The sequence below is a fragment of the Puma concolor genome, chromosome E2 (genome assembly GCF_028749965.1).
Source record: "Puma concolor isolate L17-30 chromosome E2, mPumCon1.1.hap2, whole genome shotgun sequence".
Taxonomy (NCBI): Eukaryota; Metazoa; Chordata; class Mammalia; order Carnivora; family Felidae; genus Puma; species Puma concolor.
The window spans coordinates 1,294,593-1,311,127 of NC_141681.1; the positions used below are offsets into that span (position 1 = coordinate 1,294,593).

General features: G+C 55.1%; 1 protein-coding gene across 21 annotated transcripts in view; it reads left to right on the forward strand.

Annotated features, from left to right (window-relative positions):
* Positions 1-16,535, forward strand: part of ANKRD11 (ankyrin repeat domain 11) — a 181,286-nt gene that overhangs the window by 90,661 nt on the left and 74,090 nt on the right. For 2 of the 21 annotated variants that reach the window (XM_086688608.1, XM_086688610.1), the window contains exons 3-4: positions 3,019-3,132; positions 4,789-4,859. The exons of 16 other annotated variants lie outside the window; for them this stretch is intronic. The gene's annotated coding sequence lies outside the window, so the exon portion shown is untranslated. Of the gene's footprint in view, positions 1-3,018; positions 3,133-4,788; positions 4,860-15,836; positions 15,860-16,535 lie in introns of those variants that run through there. 3 more of the 21 variants (XM_086688607.1, XM_086688609.1, XM_086688613.1) reach the window with 2 other exon arrangements.

Below are 16,535 nucleotides of genomic sequence, written 5' to 3' on the forward strand. Positions count from 1 at the left end.
CCTGCCCCTTGTCCCCGTGTTTACATTCCACCTGCATTACTCAGCAGACTTGCTGGGGTTTTCTTAACTTGGTGTCACGTCCCAGAAATGGTGTGCGCCTTTCCTCTCTTGGGCCTCGCTGCCCGATTGCGCCGGCCGGTCGGCCTGGCCCGTCTCTTCCCGCCCTTCTGGGTCAGCCTGTGGGGCCGCGCTTCCCACACGCCCTGTGTGCGCGTCGCACGCGCTCCACCCGTCTGGAAGGCTGTCTGTTGGCACTTCACGCGGCCTTCTGCGGCTTCTTTGCCCTCCAGGACGACGTGGAGGGCCCCCGGCGTGGACTGTGCGGGCGCCGGGAGGCTCTGCAAGGAAGGCGCTGTGTGGACGCGTCACGCAGCCCTTCCTGCCTGTTGACCTGGGGCGTCCTAGGGGTGATTCCGGCGTCTGGGGCACATGACTGTGAGTAGACGTCCCCTTGCCTGCAGCCTGGCCAGTGATGGAACGGGGTCCTCACCTCGGGCTTCCATTTTAGGAACTCGCTGTTTAAAAAAAGTCATTGTCGGGGCGCCTGGGTGGCTCAGTCGGTTGAGTGCCGGCTTCGGCTCAGGTGATGATCTCGCGGTCTGTGAGTTCGAGCCCCGCGTCGGGCTCCGTGCTGTCAGCTCGGAGCCTGGAGCCTGCTTCCGCTTCTGTGTCTCCCTCTCTCTCTGCCCCTCCCCTGCTCATGCTCTGTCTCTCTCTCTCTCTCTGTCAAAAATAAATAAACACTTAAAAGAATTTTTAAAAAAAAAATAAAAAATAAAAATAAAAAAAAATAAAAAAAGTCATTGTGTCATCTGAAAATGACTCTGTGGTTTCTGTTCTGGCCTGCTGTAATCCGTGCTGGTCGGGCCGTATTTTCTTAAGTGAAAACGTTGGTGACTCGTGAAAGTATCTGCTCTTGCCACCTGCCACAAGGTGAGAGGTGACGTCGCTGGATCAGGACTTGCCCTTCTGTCGTTACTTGTGTCCCGCAGGCTCCCCGGCAGGCATGAGTGGTGAGCGCAGCAGGTCCGAGTGCCCCGTGCTTGTAGCGACCCTCCCGGGGAAGGGAAGGCCGGGCCTCCCCTGCCCCAGAGCCGTGCCGTGTCCTCCGGGGGTGGCCTGCGGCCGAGGACAGGGTGCCTTGTGGGCGGCGAGGCCTCGCGGGCCGTCCTGGTGCTGGGGGCCGTGCCGCTCCCACGTCTCAGGTCTGAGGGATGGGAGCCTCGTGTGGAGGGCGAGGGCGGCAGGGACAAGCTCAGGCAGGTTCTCCGGGATCGCCTGTGTAGCCAGCGGTATATGCCTCGTGGCTCTTAGCCACCTGGCTTTTGAAAGTGGGGTTCTCTGCAGGAATCCGTGGTTACATTTGGTCACTACGTTAATAGAAAACCTTGCAGCGGGGATTATATTTTGGCCCACAATTAAAAGTAGATAAATTGTTCATCTGAAGTCCAGTGTGTTTTAATCAGGAAGGGCTTTACTTAGAAAAATGAAAATCTGCGGAGTAAGGAAACCCTGGCGCCCCTTTGTTTCTTTCACAGGCAAATATGACCAAGCCAGTGACTTTCCATGACTTGGTTGACATTGTGTTCCATAACTTTTTTTTTTTTTTAAGTTTATTTATTTTGAGAGGAGAGAAAGACCATGAGCGGGGGAGGGACAGAGAGGAAGAGAGAGAATCCGAAGCGGGCTCCGTGCTGTCAGAGCAGAACCCAACGTGGGGCTCGAACCTACGAACCGTGAGATCATGACCTGAGCTCAAACCAAGTGTCGGACACTTAACCGACTGAACCCCCAGGAGCCCCACCATGTTCCTTAACTTTTTAAAGCCAGTTGGGAGGGCTTAGACTTCCTTCTCTGCTTTAATGGGATTCGCTAAAATATTCAGGTTTGACCCTCTGAGGTCTGTTGTAGAGGTTTGGAGACCCTGGGGTAGTTCATGGCCTGGGCAGTAATGAGAATGAATGAAAGTGCTGGAGACAGTTGGCTGTCCCCAGTTTGTGTCTGGGGCGTAGTCCTTCCTATACAAGCCCCTGGGCGATTGGATGGAGAGAGGGTCTCCTGGAGGGCAGCCTAACCTTAGCCTCCAGCTGCGCACCGGCTTCTCAGTCCCCCGGGGGCGCCTTATCTTCTGTGCGTTCTTCACATGGCCACCTCCCTGCCAGCACGGGGCTTTCTGTTACCAAAAATGAAGAATAGTGCCGAATAGGATTGTTTTCTTCCAAAGGCCGTGGCTGATGGGCTGTTCTAAAATGAATTTATATTTCTGAAGTCTTTGAAAGTGAGCGAAGAAGGAAAATGCAGTCCTTTGATCATACTTATTGTTGAACGGTGCCTCTGGCTTCTCCATTCTCACTCAGTGGGGCTGAGGAGGCCGCAAGGAGCAGCTCGTGGGCCAGCCCTGGGACACTCGGCTTCTCTGGGCTCTTCTCATGCCTCCCCTCTGTCCAGAGAGGGAGGAGCAGAGATGGCGGCTGTTGACTTGCAGTTTTCTCAGTTGGGGGGAAGTTGGTCGGGTAGGTGGTCGCTTTATGGCCAGAGGCCAAGAGCCTCCTGAGTGGAATGGCCTCTGTTTGGTTGTGGCCCGTGGGGCGGACCAGAAACAAAACAGTTAGTGTTTTCTCAAATAACTCGGTGGACTGGGTAGAAAATAATGGAGAGAGGGGCGCCTGAGGGGCTCAGTCGGTTAAGCGTCCAGCTCTCGGTTTTGGCTCGGGTCATGATTCTCCCATTTCGTGGGATTGAGCCCCACATCAGGCTCTGTGCTGATAGCGTGAAGCCTGCTGAGGATTCCCACCCCCCCCTGCCGCCGGTCTTCTCCTGCTTTTGCACACACGCTGTCTCTCAAAATAGATAACCATGAAAAAAATCAAGAATGAAGATGATAAGTTACAAATGCCATTAAATGCCTGTTTGGTTTGTTTAATAGTTGGGAATAAATTGCGTTTCTGAAGGAAATTGGAATTGGAAGTACTTTGACCTTGCCTTCTCTCTTGTCATTCCTCTCGTGCTGCTGGCCAGCAACTCTGCAGCCTGACTTCCAGTGAAGTGGGTGCTTTATCGCAGCTAGGACTCTCGAGGGCACACTCTTCCCGGAGGTGGTATGCCCTCCCTGCTGCTTGAGGAAGCGAACAGGTGGGTGTTTTATCGTTTTGTAAAGACCACAGGGCAAGAGTCTCGAGTTCCCTTTTTGACTGTTACTATGATCTGGAAGCTCTCCCTTCTCTCATACAGACTGCCATGGAAAGCCACCTGTTGATGTGTCCCTCACCCCGCCCCCCCCCCGCCCCGGGCCCACACCTGCCGGGGCAGGGCTTCCTGCCCTCCACGGTTCTGGCTGCTGAATGTGAGCCATGATTTCTGCGGTTAGTACACGTAGGCTGCTGCAAAGTGTCGGGCCAGGGGCCACCTGAGTGAGGTGAGAGGATGCAAAACGTCATTTCCTCTCCCTTCCTCCTTTTAAAGTTTTTATGATCTTTCCCTCCAGTGTCATTGAGATACAGTTGACGTGTATCACTGCAGACATTCACGGTGTGCAGGGTGGCGATTTGATGTCTGTTGTCAAATGACCCCACAGCGAGTTCACCCGGCATCCATCACCTCATGGAGCCACAGGTTTCTGGTGACGAAACCTTGTAAGACCTACTCTGTCCCTTTCCACAGTGAATGTTTTCATCCTCCTCTGACCCTCCACCCACCCCGGTCACCCCTCTCTGTGCCAGCCCCCCGTATTGAATCTGGTCAGAGGCACTGCTCTGACCGTTCTGCCCCTGATCTCTGGAGTTCAGTTTTTGTCATTGGTTTTCCTTACTGGCGTGTGGAGATAGGTGTTGTGTTACGGATCTCAGCCGTGTTTGGAGACACCTAGGGTGACGGACGATTCACCAGCTTCAGAGCGAGTGAGGGGAGAACATGTCCCCAGACAAGTTAGCCTTCTTCCTGAGGTGTGCCTGCGTATCCCTCCACCCTGGAACTGTGGAAGGCCGTGCGTGGGCAGCTCCGGGCACCTCGCGGCAGGCTCTCCCTGGTCGTGGCTGGAGCAGCACTGCCGGTCCCTTCCCCGTGCTCCAGGACTCAGGGCTTGAGGGTGGGGTGTGAGACAAGCCTGGGCTCTTCAGAGAAGCCTTGGAGATCATTCTTCCCTGAGTTGGATTTGGGACGGACAGGGGACCATTTAGATACTTGGTCTCGACATTTGCTTTCGCTGGAGTGCCTCCTTCTTTGGGAGCTGGGGTTGACAGACACGCAGCATGGGAAGTTCCCGCATGGTGCTAGTGGGCGTGAGATATGGTCACCTTCCTGCCGGGATGCATGCACACTAATGGGAAAGGAAGGTGGGGGTGGGGCTGGGCCTGGAGGCAGCTCTCCAGGTCTGGGGGATCCGCACATGTGCCCATTTGGTGCCCGTATAACCTGGTTCCGGTCCTTTGCTTTCATCTGAGTGACCATCCAGTGGCTGCATCTTGAATCCGCAGAGCCATCGTCACCACCGTTGGGGCCTCAACTTGACGTTGGCCGCCAGGCTCTGGTTGTTCCCGGTGCAGCCTTGTTCCGGGGCGACCTCTCTGCCCTCTCGTTGCAGGTACACGGTAAATAGCAGGCACCCCCCGCCTGTGTACAGGGGCTGTGGATGCCTCTCTAGAGGAGCTGGGGAGTCGCAGCCAGGAAGAAGCGTTTGGATTTCCTTCGGGATCTTAAATTGCATCTCTCTTGGTGGCTTTCCGTTGTCTTGCAACTTGTATCCGCGAAATAATTGTTTCCTTTTGTGGTTCCTCCCTGTTTGTGTTCTAGATGACCTTGCTCCCCATATCTGTCTCTCATCGTAACCAGCACCACAGCATCTTTTCTGCCTTACGTCGTAGGTATGTATTTCCAGGTGGTGGGAGGCCGCTGGTCCCACTTTTTGATCGGCTGCGTGCCCGTCCGCTCTCGGGTCGCGAGCCAGCAGCGCCAGGGGAGGGGCTGGTCTGAGCTGGAGGAAACTTGTGGTCCCCCCCCCCCCCCCGCCCCGGCTCCTCCAGTCAGGAGCTGCCCAGCGGGGGAGTCCATAAAGGAGTGCTGATGTCTGAGCCTTTTCCAGGGTCGTCCTCCTGGGGTGATCGTGTGGATCCTGCCCGTGCTCTGCTCTGGAAGCCAGGGGTGCATGCTCTGGGTACCTTGAGACAGACAAGTCCTCTAATTCTTGCTTTTCTCCTCTAAACTGAGCAGTGGGGAACCAGGTCAGGGTTACAGGTCCTTGCGGTTCTATCAGGTAGTGTGCACCTAGGCACAGCAGATCTGGGCCAGGAGGCGTGTTTCAGGGTTGACTTAGAGAAAGTGTGCTCACGCCTAACTAAGGCTTGTAAACGTCAGTGGAGAGGTGGGGCGCATTGGTTCAGAAACCTGAGTCCCCTAAGCAGCAGATTCAGTGTGATCTCGGTTTTGGCCAGAAGATACACACCAGTGTTTCACTGGAGACTTGGGTACTGGGGATTTGTCCTCAGTTTTTCTTCAGTATGTCAGCATTATCTGAAGTTTTGTACAGTAAAAACGTACTGCTGTTTTCACGTTTAAGTAGTTGTTTAAAAAGAGAGATCACACTTGATTTCCTCTTCTTTCTCCAAACGCCTTGAGCCAGGTGTCTAGACTGAGCTGGGGGTTGCTCGGGAGTATGAGTCAGGCTTGAGTGTTAGCGTTTTACATCGGGTAACTTCTAGTAACTGGTTTTAATAACTGACCGTGGTGTGGAAGTTGAAAATCCAGACGAGAAGGAGGGATTGCCACGGCATCGGCGGCTGCGTGAGTGGCTTTAGTCATTGTACTTCCTGCTAGGTGTGAGGTGCGGGCTCCAGGTAGAGCAGCAGCCGAAGTGACTGAGTTCTTCCAGCTCTGCTTGGAGCATCCCCTGCAGGTCCCGCCCCCCCCCCCCCCCCCCCCCCCAGCCTCCAAGGACGCTTCTGGTGGCTTGGAGAGGACCCCAGGGCACAAGGAGGGAGCAGGTGGGTCAGCACCCCTTGCCTTCCCCAGGCCTCATTAGTTCCACCAGAGCACACGTCCTTGAAGTTTCTCAGGCACCCCGGGAGGAAATGGAACGCATGTGGTCTGAGGGCCACAGCCAAGCCATGGCCCAGAGAGCTTGAATGGCTGTCACCAGATGAACGACCCGTGGCCCTCACAGGTCCATCTGGCTTTCTCCTGCCCCCGTCACATCTGCTCACGGGGCGGAGAATGTTCCCTAAACACTTGATGACAAGGTGAGTGGGTTTGGTGAAAACACACCCACACACACGCCCCAAATGTCCTCCAGCCTGAATTTGACTAACTGAAGGGCCTCGGGTCTCGAGAATTCTGAAGGTCTGCATTTCCTAACAAGCCTGTTGGGGGGGGGGGGGGTTCTGTCTGGGTTTGGATAGAGGAACGCCGCTGTGTGGTGGGCCCACATCCGGGCTGTTCTTCGGGGCTCCTCATTGTGCTTCAAAACCTGAGCAGCTGGCTACATTCAGGAGCGAGATCCTGGTTCACGGGAACTTGGCGGCCCAGGGTAGTGCGTGTGGGCTCGGGTGAAGCTTTCTCCTCTGCCTGTAAAGGTTTCTTCCGGAAGAGTCCCGAGGCTCTGCTTCTCGGGCCAGCTGAGGACTCGTGTTCACCTGGAACCAGCTGTCAAGGTGTGGGCACGTGGAGAGGGCTCTTATGTGGCGTCGTGCCACTGTCACCTGCTGCCCCCTGCTGCTCCCGGTGACGCCCCTCTTGCAGGGAGGGGTAGGATACGGTATGTGGAGGGTCCACCGTCTCCCTGAAGCGGGGGGTTCGGGTGACCCTTGTCACTGTGACTGTCTCCTGCCTCTTGACCTCTGTGCAGGACTTGCCGTGTCTTCCCGTTAGTGCTGGGAGGCATGTCGTCCCATGCAGGCTGCTTGTTCGCGTCACTAGACAGCCACACAGCCCGTCGTGTAAACTGGAATTCTCGTCATAATACGGCTTTCTGTGACGATGTAGGGTTGGGGTTTTTACAGTGAGAAAGCTGTCGCTCCTTCAGACAGCGCGTGCCCGGACTGACGGGTGTGGGCGTTTGGGGAGTTTCTGCGGTCTTCCTTCCTTCTTGCCGTCTCTTCTTTTTGCCCACCCCTGCACTCACGCTAGGGATCGATTATTTACTGTCTGCTCAGGGCCTGGGCGCTGGGCCTGTAGGAACCGGGGCTGGTGCGTCTGTGCAGCGAGCTTTCCTCTGGAGCCCATGCCGGGAAGTGCCTTCTGCCTGTTCTCCTTCCTGTCTCCACTTGTCACTGTGTCCCTGACCCAAGGACCGACTTGCTGGGTCGTTGAGGCCAGAGCTGCACCATTTCTCCTTTAAACCCTGGTGGCTGGTGCCAGTTGTGTCAGTGATGCCTTGTTTATTTTTATTAAAAAAATTTTTTTATGTTTGTTTAGTTTTGAGAGAGAGGGAGAGAGAGAGCGTGAGCAGGGGAGGGGCAGAGAGAGAGAGAGAGAGAGGGAGACACAGAATCCGAAGCAGGCTCCAGGCTCCGCGCTGTCAGCACAGAGCCCGACGCGGGGCTCAAACTCACAGACCGTGAGCTCATGACCTGAGCCCAAGTCGGCCGCTCAACCGACCGAGCCCCCCAGGCGCCCCGTGTGAAGCCTTGCTTATATATTTGCCACCAGCTCTCCCCAGCATGCTCTTCCTCCTCCCTCCACCTCCCTGCAGAAAGCACACTGATAGGAGAGCCTGTGGCTGTCAGCTCAGCAGCTCTGTCAGGTTCCCCTGCACTTCTCTCCAGATTCTCTGCAAATGAACCTGTGTCCTATTGATTTTTGTCTTTAAGCAAAGACTCGTTTGGCCTTACGGCAAAAATGTTGACTGTTCGCTGCCCGGGGCAGCTCCCTTGGTTCGGTGGTGTCCTCAGGTGGGCCTGCAGGGCATGCGGGGCCCCCAGGGATGCAGGTGCGGCCACGTGTGCTCTGGCGTAGCTTGCGAGCCAGGTACCTGCCGGCCCCCGGCACCCTACAACTTAGGAGAGAAGGAGTTAAAAATGCATCGTCACTTTGCAGCTGGGATGCCAGAAATAACATCTTTCACAGTGGCTTTCTTGGTAGAAAGGAGGCGTTTGATACATGCTCATTTATATTTGGACCTGAATTGAAGCCTGAGCAGTTTGGAGACGGAGAAAATAGAATGTCTGGTGAATAAAGACGAGGGCGTGTGGTTTGAGAGACGAGGGCTACGAGGGCTGGAAACTGTGAGATGGTAGGGCTCTGTAGCAGGCTCGTTCTAAAATTTTTTTTGTGTCTTCGAGATTTTTGATGAAAATTATATTCCTCGGGAAATTATTTGGAGATAATTAGAACATGAACGGGCAGTCGTCCGGTTTGTCCTCCACCCTCGGCCCGAGCTCGTCGACGGTGAGCATATATGATCTTCCGTATTTGGGGCTGCACGTACCGCCCCTCGAAGGGCTGGTGTTTGTGAGGGGAGGGGCGGAGCAGGGTCCCGAGAGTTTGGGGTGCCCTTGGCAGCATGTGGGTGCCGAGCACACTGCCAGAGCTGCCGCCGGAAGCCCTGACCTGGTCGGGGGCACACGCGTGGCTAGTTCACGCAGGCTGCGCCTCCAGTCTCTTAGCCCCACGTCCAGGTTTCAAGGTGTATTGAGACCTGTTGGTGGTTTACACTTGATTTGAGCTTCCCTTTTTTTTTTTTTTTTTAATTATCTTATAAATTTTTCATTCCACTTAGAAGCTGGTAGACGGTCTATCTCAGAAATTCTTGGGTTTGTGATAATGAGATAAAGAGCCCAAGTGCACCTTGTTTGCGGAGAAGCCCGCCCGCTGCCTTCCGGGCCCTGCTGCCTGCAGACTGCTCCCGGAGCTGCCGCGTGTGTGGCGTGGGGCGGGCGAGGGGCTGTCCCCACCACCCAGGAACCAGTCCGAAACGCTTTCTGGGCATGTCCCGGCCTCATACATTTTCGGGCTAGCTTTTTAAAGAGTGTTAGTGGGCACGGATGAACACGTGTGCCGAGTGTCCTTTCTGTGGGCCAGCCCCTCCCGGGGAGCAGCAGCGTTCGTGCACCCAGACGCGTGCCTGGGCTTGGCCACGGCTGTAGGAGACACCTTGATGCTGTGCTCTTCATGCCATCGGCACCCGGAATGCACTGCCCTGCTGGATGAGGCCAGAGCAGCCATCCTGTGTAGCTGGGAGGGCATCGGGTGGTGGGGGTGCCCAGGCCCCCAGCTCCCAAGGTGATCTTCCCATACCTGCAGACCATCTTCCTCCTGTCGACAGGGAGCCCTCCACTGCTCTCTGCACCTTTGCCTCGACCTCTGGGGTTGGGACCCGAGTCGGGCACTGGGAGGCCTGTGGGGGGAGCACAGCATAGGGAGGAGGGACACTGCTCTGGCCTTGGTCATGGTACTTGATGGTATGTACTGGTGTCCCTGGTGTGCCTCCGTTTTTAGGGACCAGAATGCGCTACGGCAGGTACTCTCCATCGTAGGCTGTAGGCACCGGCCTACGGCACGGTGCCGTGAGGGTGCCGTGAGGCCAGGGTCCAGTGTCGGTAGGACAGAGGTACTGCCTTTCACCCCGTAGCTACACCATTTATTTTGGTATGGTTTTGGAAATAAGGCTTTTTTGTTCAGGTTCAGCCATTAGCTTGGCTTAGGATCTTGGGAATGTGACATAACTCTTTTGGGTTAGACTGGAGGACTCGCGGAGGCGTTTCCTCTTACTGGCTAGCAGCGTGTCTCTTGTCCCATCCAGTGGTCTGAACCTGAAGGAGAGCTCCTCACGCTAGTAGTAAGGGGGAGAGACAGAATGACGGTCTGATCTGAATGTTCATTTCTTGTCATGAGAACATCGGCTGTGGTCCCTCTAGCCTTCCTCCGCTGCGTGCGTGCACGTGTGAGCATGTGCACAGCAGCGCTTCTGTGAAGGAGCTGGGAAACTGGGTGAGTGGGGAACACACGTGGGGGACTGGTGGACAGCTGTGGCTGAGAGGGAGGACGGTGTGTTGCCAGGGAGTGAGTTTCAGTGAGCCACCAAGACGTGGCAGCTCTCTGACTTCACACAAAAGTTAAAATTTTTATTTAACTTTCTGTTAGGGATATTTCTAAACATTCACAGAATCTGAGAGAATAGTGCCCTTGTATACCTACCCAGTTTCAATAGTCACCAACATTTTGCCAGTCTGGTTACATCTGTTTCCTTCTCCTGCTTATTTGTGTCTTTGTTTTTTTTTTAAAGTTTTTAAACTTTAATGTTTTAATGTAAATCTCAGACATCATGCTTTATACTCGCACATTCTTTGGCAGAATCTCTCCTGGTTAAAGACCTTTAAGAATCTTGGCCTTGTTCTCTTATCAGTGCTTGGTTCGAGCCGCTGGCACTCTTGACTGTCCCTTGAAGGCCTGCTGACCACCTTGCTCCAGACCAGGGGCTCCCTTTGGATGGGCCTGTTGCTTGGGCTTCCTGCAAACCCCTCTTGTAGGCAGCTCCCCCGCCGCCCCCGCCCTCTTGATGGAGGAGAATGTGGTGGTGGTGCTGTGTGGCTGTGGTTGGTTCCCTCACCCTGTCCATGGAGGATGGCACCGTGTGGCTTTTCTCGTAGACCTGGAGTGTTACCGTCCATCTTGTTACGGGCTTACTTTTTCTTTTCCTCCTTAGGGTGTAAACTCTAGTGGTCATTTTTCACAGAATCGAGTGTTTAAAATACTTTATTTATGTGAGAGTCAGGTGCTGTCCTTGGTGGTCTCTTCGTGTTTCTTTGGTTTGAGGCAGCAATCAGTGGGGGGACCCCTGGGTTCAGTGCAGACCTTCACTCATACTGTTGTGTTCTGGAATCCATTGCTCCTCTGGTTCCCACTTTAGAGTTCAGGAGGACTTCTTAAGAAGTGGTTCTTGATGAACCGTCTTTGGTGTTGCGTAATGTGCCAGAGCATAGGAGACTGGTGTTTTGATGGATTCACATTCTGGCTGTTAGATAAATACGTGGCCTTCCCTGGTCAGTGCACCTGCCTTCCACGTGGTTCTCTGGTTTCTGTGCGGCTGAGCATCAGGACACGCACACCGTGGGCAGAGGCCTGGAGGGGACCAGGTGCGCCTGCCCTCCCCCTCAGCGTTGCCATCTTTGGGTGCTGCTAGCTAGCATAGCTCTGGCGGATGTGTGTCACCCTGGCCACCTGGGAGAGCCCCTTCTTGGGGTGGGGTGCAGATCTCCAGCCTGCGCTGCCCTCCTCCTCTCCTGCCCCTGAGAAGCTGTGCTGGGATAGATTGTTGGGCTTGTGTGCCGACATAAAGGGAACGCGTGTGCTCGCTTTTGGCTGCCTGGAGCCGCCACGTCTCAGTCTGTTGGGTTAAAACCGCACCAGACCGTGAAGTTGGCCGTGTTGGTTTGTTTCTTGGGAATAGTTACTCTGCTGAGTGTTGGTGTTCAGGCCGTTCTCTTTGTGACTTGTGCCTTTCTTGAGTTGATGGGAAAGAAACGAAAGCCAGTCTGTCTCCTTCCCGGTATGTCAGAAAAGAACACAGGCCCGTGGTGGTTTTTAATTCTCATTTGTCATGAGATGGGGAGACTGACCGTGTCATTGCCAAACATATTTAGGGACACTGAAGCATGGAGCTGAGCTGTGCAGCCACGGGGCTCAGGGTCAGTGGGCAGCAGAGGGTTCTCACCTGGTCCTTCGGTGTGCGTGCGGATCTGCAAGCCTTGCAGGTGCAGGGGCGTCGCGGCCGCGCTCGGTTCTCTCTGACCGGAGTCGTGGAGATCTTAACGCAGGATGATGGTCTCCTTGGTTACACCTCACTTCTGCATCTGGGACTTGTGGGGGAAGGAAGTGAGGTCAGGTGAGCGCAGGCCAGTGGACACCACTGCCATCCTCAGCGGGGTGGACCGCGGGCTTCGGTCGGCCCGTTTTCACCAGCAGTGGGAGCTGTGCTCAAGGCAGACACTGCCCCCTCTTAGTTGGGGGAGTTGGCTCCGTGGTTCCTGGGTCGGACTGTAGGAGCCTTTGAACATTTTGCCTGACGCGATGGGGTGGGAGGGTTCAGGGTCACTGCTTGCAGAACCTGTACTGTGCTGAGGGTGTGGCGGGGCCCCAGGGTCCTGACAAGGGTGGTCCCGGAGAGGTGCTGGCAGGCCGTGTGGGTACTCGGCACTGCTCCCCGGGTCGTGGCCGGGAGCCCCTCCCTTCCAGAGACTTCTCCACATGGGCTCCACACCCCGGTCGCACGTGGCTGCCTCTGAAATCGGTGTCCTCGGAGCCTGAGAGGAACCTCGCCTGCTGAAGGGCTAGAAGCTGGTTGTGCTGACTGCAGCCCCCCTGCCCCTCCAGGCCCTCCCCAGCACATCTGACCGGCGCGGCCCATCTCTTTCCCTGCTGCTCCTGGACCTGCATCTGGAAAAGGTTTGCTTTGTGGTCACGCGAGCACGGGCTGTGCCTGGGCCCTGCCGAGGGGACAAGCCCTCAGCTGGCGGTGGGGGTGGGCCTAGGTCGGCTCCCCCTGGTTTCTTTTCGTTGGTTTTCTTGAGGCCATTGTAGGCTCACACACAGTTTGCCTAGTTTTTCCAGTGATGACGTTTTGCAAAACTGTGAGCCGTGTCACAACCAGGATGGGGTGTCAGCTCTGGAGCCGTCCGTCCTCGGACCTTGCTCCGGCTGTCCCGTTCTGCGCATCCTTGGGTGTGGTTTGGTCACAGGTGTGTCTGCCTGTGTTCGGCGCGGTTCCTCACCAGGAACCCGGTGGCCTGCCGCCATGACTAGCCTGCTCTCTGTGGCTGGGGCTCTGCCCGTCCTGGACGTTTCGTGGAACCACATCACACAACGTGGGGCCTTCCACTGAGCACCGTGTCACAAGGGTTCGTGTGTGTCGTAACGTGTGTGGGCACGTCATTCCTCTTCACGGCTGGATCCTGGATCCTCGTGCGGAAGCGCCTCATTTTGTCTGTCGTCATCACTTGACGGACATCGCCATCGTTTGCTCCTCTTGGTGGCTCTGAACAGTGCCGGACGAACGTTCATGTACAAGTTTTTGTGTGACGGGCCTTCGTTTCTCTCGGCCGTAAGCCAGCAGTGAGGTTGCAGCCCTGCTTTTTGGTTAGATCCGAGCCTTTGGAGAACTTTTCGTGTCTTCTGGAAGAACCTGTTGTTGAGGTCAGGGTGCCGTGGCTTTGACGTGGCGCACCGTCCTTGCCCAGAACACGGTGCCAGGGTCGAGCTGGGTTGTGATGAGGTCCGAGCTGGTCCTCGTGGCCTCCCCCTTCCTCTCCAGTCTTGTGCCTGCATCTCGACGACATGCTGCCCCCACCCCTTGTTCTGTAGTCTTTCGTTGTCCTGTATTTTCCTTCGGAGCAAGAAGTTAATTTGACGGCGAGAGAAAGCGCTGCACAGAAAAGCCTTAAAAAGATGCGTTTGGAGAAAGTGGTTGGAAGCCGGTTGGGTTTAGAACTTGCCGTTTGTGGGGCGCCTGGGTGGCTCAGTCGGTTGAGAGTCTGACTCTTACTTTGAGCTCAGATCGTGATCTCACGGTGTGTGAGTTCGAGCCCCGCATCGGGCTCCGTGCTGACAGTGCAGGGCCTGCTTGGGATTCCCTCTCTCTCCCTCTCCCTCTCTCTGCCTCTCTCTCAAGAACAAGTAAATAAAACTTTAAAACAAACAAAAAAACTTACCGTTTGTGAACAAAACCAGAAACCAGGTGAATGCAGCCTCCTCAGATGAAGAGAGCGGTTTTGCTGCACGGCCAGTTTCTTACAGAGCAGACATATACACCAGGCGCTTATCGTCGGAGCCTGAAGACACGTAGTAGTGGCGGACGAGTGTCGCGAAGACAACAAACGTGGCAGATGTGCTGGCTTCGGTATTTCGTAAAACAAAGAGATAGTTTAAGAGGGATCTTTCGCTTTGAATTACCGTTGTAATGTTGTTTTCCTCAGACGTAACTGGTTTTAACCCAGAATTCGGTGTGTGTATCCAGGAGGCGTTTCTAAGCATGAGCCCCTTTCCCAAGCACTTACCTTGGGACTCGAAAAGGGGGTGCCTGCCCACGTCAGGGCAGGGCCCCCACCTTTGGGAGAGGCAGCAGCACACACAGAGGCAGTGCTCACTGGACGTGATGAGGACGATGGCTGTGGCACCCGGCCCGGGGCCACGGGCACACTGCAGCGCTGCCTGCCGTAGGCCCGAGAGGCAGGCAGACTTACCAGGCTGGGGAGGGGCCAGGGCAGAGGAGCAGGGCTGAAGGGCACCCCGGGCCACTGCAGGTTGCCGTGGGCAGCTGTGCATTTGTAGGGAGTCCGGGGTGGTGGGGGGGGAGGGGGGGGTGCTTTGGAAGTAGCTTTAGGTTTGGCCTTGAGGGAAGCTGGGGGGGGGGTTGTCTGCAGGGGGCAGAGCCAGGGACCCGTGGGGCATTGCTGCATGCCATGACGACATCAAGGCCACAGGCTCGGGCACTCCGAGCTGGGTGAGTTGCTGACACCGGGCATGTGAGCACACACAGGCCTGTGTGGTCTCACTGTCCCTGCTCCTCCTTGTCGACGCAGCGCAGAGAGGCAGTCTCCGGATGGAGGGACAGAGAGAGGCAGGGGACGGCCACAGTGAGGGATCAGGGCTGTGCCCTGGTTGGGCCAACCGGCCAGCTGCTGGCAGACTTCAGGCGGTATTTGTGCGACCAGATTGTCGAGGGTGGTTCTCAGGTTCTTCAAGAGCTGTTCCCAGCAGCAGAGCCTGCGAAGGAGTTGCTGTCTGGCCCTCTCCTGGGGCCGCCCTCCTGGACCCTGGGCCGGCGGGCTCTGCACAGCCAGCCCTGGCGGGTGCCGTCTCCTCAAATGCCTCTGACAGCCATGCCTGGAGCGGATTCCAGCAGCCGCGTGACAGATGCGGGGAGGAGGGGTGGGTCAGGGAGGCCAGTTTGTCGCGAAAGGTGACTTCTGTTGAGCACGTCTCTCCCTGAGCACCATCCTCGAGTGTCTCTGTGGGCACGGTCCTTCCTCCAGCGATCCCACCTGCCTGCTTCTAGGTGTAGGGCACGGGGGTGTGGGGGTTGCTTTTGAAAGCAAGCTTCAGAAAGCCTTGTAGCCACTTTCTTTTTTTCAACGTTTTTTGTTTTTTTTTTTTTTTTGTTTTTTTTTTTGGGACAGAGAGAGACAGAGCATGAACGGGGAAGGGGCAGAGAGAGAGGGAGACACAGAATGGGAAGCAGGCTCCAGGCTCTGAGCCATCAGCCCAGAGCCCGACGCGGGGCTCGAACCCACGGACCGCGAGATCATGACCTGGCTGAAGTTGGACGCTTAACCGACTGCGCCACCCAGGCACCCCACTTTCTAAGAAAAGTGTATTTATTTAGTTATTTTCAGAGGAAGGGAGAGAGAGAGAGAGAGAGAATGAATCCCAAGCAGGCTCTGGGCCGTTGAGGGGCTTGAGTCCCCTGCACATTGTCCCCCAGCACGGTCGAGATAGCCCCCCTCCACCCCTCACCGGCCCGTGAGGCTCAGCCCACCCTGGGGCCACATGGATGTTCTGACTCTTTTGGATCAAAGCGTATTTACATATTCTGTGTTTTGCATTTTTCTTGTAAGTAACTGAGCTTCATGGCTCCAACATTGGGACTCAACACAGGTCTTTTACGAACCTGCCAAATTCAGTTTTGTTTTTTTTTTTTAACGTTTGTTTGTTTTTGAGACAGAGAGAGACAGAGCATGAAGAGGGGAGGGGCAGAGAGAGAGGGCGACACAGAATCTGAAACAGGCTGCAGGTTCTGAGTGGTCAGCACAGAGCCCGACGCGGGGCTCGAACTCACGGACCGTGAGATCATGACCTGAGCCGAAGTCGGACGCTTAACCGACCGAGCCACCCAGGCGCCCCCAAACCTGCCGAATTAAGATGGAAATGTTATTAAGTAAGTGATACTGGAGAATGTATGTAACATTACCTATGTGTTTACATATTGTAAAAACACTTTGCATTTATGTTTAGTTATTTGGTATGCTTCTACATAATTAAGCATACATCCATGAAGGTCACAAGGTTAACAAGGATGTGTTATTGTCAAGTAGGAACCGGCGTTTCTGGAATTCAGTTTACAGATATTTTCTCCAAAAATCACTGGTCCACTCTGGAGCTCCCCTTTGTACCCGATCTTTCAACTACTTTAAGAGTTCAGCTCTTCAGTCAGCCAACAAAATTGTCATTCCTGGTTGGGGCTGTTAAAAAAGAATTAACAGTCTCTTTCTTAGGACTGCAGACAGTGTATATAGCGAGGAAGGGGGTAGTGGAGGGGAGGTTCGTGTCACTTTTACTGAATCTTGATTATCTTGGCTTTCAGACTTGTTATTTATTGAAAGAGGTTTCACGGCATCCTCCACAAAGTTTGGGAAAAGCCTTAGAATGTCATTTCAGTGCTAAAATTTGAAAATTAACGTGGTGTTTTTCACTTTGGTTCATGCTGAGAGATTTCACAAGAACTCAGTGTTTGGTTATATTTTTCTGGGGGCTGTGTTCATGCCCAGCATTTTGAGTGTGGCAGGGAGGCGGTGTGATACGGTGCCTCCTTCCCTGCAAGGGGCCTGGAGGGG